Source organism: Petaurus breviceps, unplaced genomic scaffold (genome assembly GCF_028583685.1).
Source record: "Petaurus breviceps papuanus isolate PSGF00001 unplaced genomic scaffold, PetGlider_PUasm1.0 209, whole genome shotgun sequence".
Classification (NCBI taxonomy): domain Eukaryota; kingdom Metazoa; phylum Chordata; class Mammalia; order Diprotodontia; family Petauridae; genus Petaurus; species Petaurus breviceps.
In genome coordinates, this window is record NW_027185854.1 from 1,721,898 (window position 1) to 1,726,622 (window position 4,725).

Sequence of the window (4,725 nt, forward strand, 5' to 3'; positions counted from 1 at the left end):
TCTCTCTCTCTCTCTCTCTCTCTCTCTCTCTCTCTCTCTCTCTCTCTCTCTCTCACTCACTCTCTCACTCACTCTCTCTCTCTCCTCCCTTCACCCCATCCAGCACCACAGACAGCTCCCAGGTCCCCACCGACCCTGGAACTATACATCTCGTTTCCACCTTCCTTTCCACCCCCCACCTCAAGTCTTCTCACCGCTTTCCTTCATCCCACCCCCACTGCCCAGTGTGCCTCAGTCGGGGGTTGTGAAAGGGCAGGGAAATGAGGAAAAGCCGGGAGGCGGGAGAGTGCATCAGGGCTAGTGTTGGGAATGTTCGGGAGGAGGCTGGGGAGGTGATTACAAAATGTTCTCCCTTGTAGCGTTTCCTGATTAGCTCTAAGACCAAACAGGGTCACATTCCAAAGAACAAAATCTTCAGATCAATAAAGTAATTTGAAAACCAAAAGATGTCTGGGTAAGTACTTCTCAGTGACAGATCAACTCTAACCCGTCCCTGTTTAATAGGTTCTTAGGAAAAGCTGGCTGGGGAGGAGCCAAAGCCTCTTCCTGCTCTGCAGCTTGGAAGGCTTTTGCCTGGGCCCAGAGGTCGTTGGTGTAATGACAATAGATGCCACTTTTTCCTCAAATCAATACAGAAGACCAAGCCACTCTCCCTAAAGCCTTTTCTTAGAGAGACAGAACCCAATATGAAGGAACACACAAAAGATGAAGCCTTCTTTCTTCTCAGAATTCTCCAGTGGCTTTCTTGCAACCTTTTCCCTATTCTGCTTTTAGCCTAGACTCATCAAAGACTCCTTTGGGACTAGCCTAGGCTATGAGCTTGGGGGTTGAGGGAGTGTTGGGTGCATGGTGGGAACTTGTTGTCACTCACCTGGCTTCTCAGGTGGTCATCTCCAGTCTGATGCTGTGTGTGTAGAGAGGGCAGGACTTCTAACTCAGGAAAGCACTCCTGATGACTCAGGGAGTCCCTATGTGGCTAAAGTGAGGATGGTGGAGGTTAGGATTCTTTGCAGAAGAAAATTTCACATAATTTTCCAGAAAAAATGTTTCTACTTTGCTTACCTTGATAAATTTCCCTTCCCAAACAATTTCAAGATTGAAACTTGATTCCTTTTTAGTGGGCTCAAAGATTATTTTCCTTTCCTCCCAATCTCTAAAATTTATTGCAGACCTTTTCTCCTGCATTCTCTTTAGTCCCACAATAGAATTCTGGTTGCCTTTCCTATACAAGACCCCTGTGTCAAGTAATTTCTTTTCTTGATCTTGGGCTCTGCCAACTACTGGGCAGGCTATGTGAAAGCTGTGCCCAACTCTTAATTACCATAATTAATTACTGGGTAGTTTAATGGGTGTACTTCTGGGCATTCAAAGGAGCACAACATGGTATAGGTGCTTTAGAACAAAATCCTGTTGGTGATGAAAGACAGAAACTGGCGTGGTTTGGAGTAAGACAAGCAGATAGGAATGCCTCAAAGAAAGGGACTGTGTTGTACAAGAATTTCTGCTTCATGCTAGAGGCTCTGATGTACAATCTAGAGCATTCCTCTTCTTATCCCTAGAAAGGAAGCTCATCTTTCCAAGGGCCAGATATACATTCTCAGAGAAGTTCCACATTTATAAATATTCCCATTCTTCAGATTTTTTACTCGATTCCATCAACAAATTGATGTCTGGAGCTATTGTTGCTAAACAATCTCTTTATTCAAGCCCACTGGTCCATTTCATCCTTATCTTGGTGACTTAATTCTCTGGTGGAAAAAACCAGGACCTTTCTATCCCTTGTACAGAAAGGCCAACTTGTTGGTATGATGTTCAAGTGTGGTATAACCTATGGGATAATACCATGGCAAATTTTTCTCTGAAGATTTCAATAGTAATAGGGTAACTGATCCTGGAGGACTTAAGTAAGAGTGAAAGACTTGCATAGGGTGGAAGACCAATAACACTTATGGTCATTAACTTGATTTCTACCTCTTAAGGTATTTGGCCAGGCCTCTTGCCTTTTGGGTTAGCTCTCTCCTACTGCTGCTATATAAAAGCACAGGACTTTGCCCATAGTACGCACTTGCATGAATGCCTTTCATTAGGTATAAGAACACATACACATGGTGTGTATGTACATATGTACATGAGAGTGTATTATAGGATGTAGATAACTGGCCTTAGAGTCAGTTTTCAAATCCTGTCTCAAACACTTACTTGCTTGGTGACCTTGAGCAAATCTATATAGGTTCTGGTTAAGGTACTGACTCCCATTGGCAGAGGAAGCCCCATGTAAGAAGCTCCCTACACCAATGACATCAGAGGTCCAGGACCTATCCATAGCTCTCTCTGTATGTAAGTACATTTGTACAATATAAAGTTTTCCAAATGAGTGAAAAAAATACCTTAAGACATGGAAATCAGGTTAATGACCATAAGTGTTTCTGATGTTCTATTTTTAGAATCTGATTTCTGTAATAGTTATCTTTTCCACATTGTGGGGGTTAGGGGCATGATGCTCCTGTGATCTGGAAAATGCTTGTAAAATTTTTTGGCCTTCCCTTCATACCAGAGAAGAATCCTGAATTATTATGGTGTTAAAGGATAAAATATGTTGATATTATATAATACTACTGTAATGTAACACCAAGGAAAGGCAGCTTCCCAAGGTTCAGAATACCAGCATAGGTGCTCTCCATTTTATTCAGTGACAAACCAAGAACAGAGAAGGTCAAAACATGACATCATTCCAAATACAGCATTTACTAAGTGTGATTCAATAATCTCCAAGTACTACCCCACCCCAGGACCTTCCAATCATTCAATCAATTACAAAGTCCCTGTTCTAAATACTTCTCCACCCCTAGGCTATACCTTCATTTAGTCCACCACAAAGTCCCTCTTCTCAAATGGAGATTAGTTTCCAAACATAAGTAAAGTACCTTCATTTGTCAATCACAGAGTACAAAAAGGTCAAAAGTTCCCCACCCCTGGATCACAATTGAATCTACCCCAGAGTTACATCAAGTCCAAGCACAGCACTTAATACCCAAATGGAGGTCTTTTCTTCATCTTGACACATAGGCAAGTTCTCAGCAATTTTAGTTCCTGGGGACACAAGGCTTAGCAAGGCCACAAGATAAATTGCCAGTCTCTTCATTAATTCATCCTCTGTCTGTAGAACAGTCCTAGAACCCCTGAAAACATTAACAAAACCCTCTCCTAGGATTTCTGTAAACATACAACAAGAAAATCCTTCTTCAGGGCTTCTGAACCAACAGAAAGGTTCCCAGACCCCTGCAACAACAGCACTGTCCTTCACCAGTGGACAGTATTCACTCTCTGTCTGCAGGACAGTCTCAGGGCTTCTTAACCAAAAGCCAGGTTCCAGGACTTCTTCAACAACAGGACTGTCTTTCACCAGTGGACAAATCTGGCAAAAGAACATCAAAACAGACAAAGTACCAGCAAAACAGCCATGTCTCCTCAGTCCTTGGCAGCTGAGGGGGCAGGTCTCAAAAGTCCAGGGCGATTCAAAGTGGCCTCCAGCAATTCTCTTAGTCTCTCTCTGACTCCACGAGGTGCTGCTTCCAAAAAGGTTCTTCTGCCTCTCTCTTGTCTCTCCAAATCTAAGTCACCAGCTCCTCCCAGTTCAGGACTTTCTTTTCACATCAACAAGTCCATCCCACAGGTGGGATTAACAAGCTCTGGGTTTTAACAAATCAGTTTGAAAACCAAGCCAATACAGGGGAATCTTTAATTGCCATTACTATCACAACTACTCACATATATTATGCATTTCTGAGTTTCTAAACTTTTCTGTGTCATCTGCTAATATTTGTGTATTGTCTGTGCCTTCTGCCAAACTCCCCCCAAATTCTCATTTGATTTCTAATGCCTACTGGCCATATATTGAAACCTTGATGGGGAAAATCTTGAAGTGGAAGGGATAACTACAATTTTAAATGAGAAAGCCATCCAGTTAAGATTCCTGAAAGGAAAGAGAACTCTCACTGGGAAAGGAAATATCTACATAATGTCTTTCCCTGACTCTTCTTTCTTCCTGCTTATCTTTGGGTTGACTGGTAAGGTTCCTGCTGGGAAATGACTTGGGACAAACCTAATCATACAGACCCTATGATCACATCTGCATGACTTCTCCCAAATAATTCCATTAACCAAATCATACTAACCAATCACGGAGCTTATTCCCAGGCTTGGAAACTATGCTAATAGGTTGTTTGTCTTTCTCTGTAGGATAAATAGTGGAAAGAGCTCTAACTCTGGTATCAATGAGTCTATGTTCATATCCTGTTTCTGATATTGCTTCACATGTGACCTTAGGCAAGTAATTTGACTTCATTGTGTCTAAAGTTTCCTCATCGATATTAAAAGGGAGTTGGATTAGATGATCTTTAGGGATCACCTCTAGCTCTACATCTAGAAACCCATGAATATTTTGGACTTCTTTGTTAGGATTATGGAATCTGGGTTTGACCTTGAAGGTAAGACCTCAATTTAAGTCCATCCCCAGACATTAACTAACTGTATGACCCTGGGTAAGTAATTTAACCTCTCTAACCATCTCAGCTTCTCCAACTCTAAAGTGGGGATAATAATAGCAGCTATCTCCCAGGCTTATTGTGAGGATCAAAGACACACATTTATGTGAAAGTTTGCAGTTATTTAGAAGTAAATATATGCTATGTATGTGTAAGCATATCTACACGTCTTCTTTCTCTT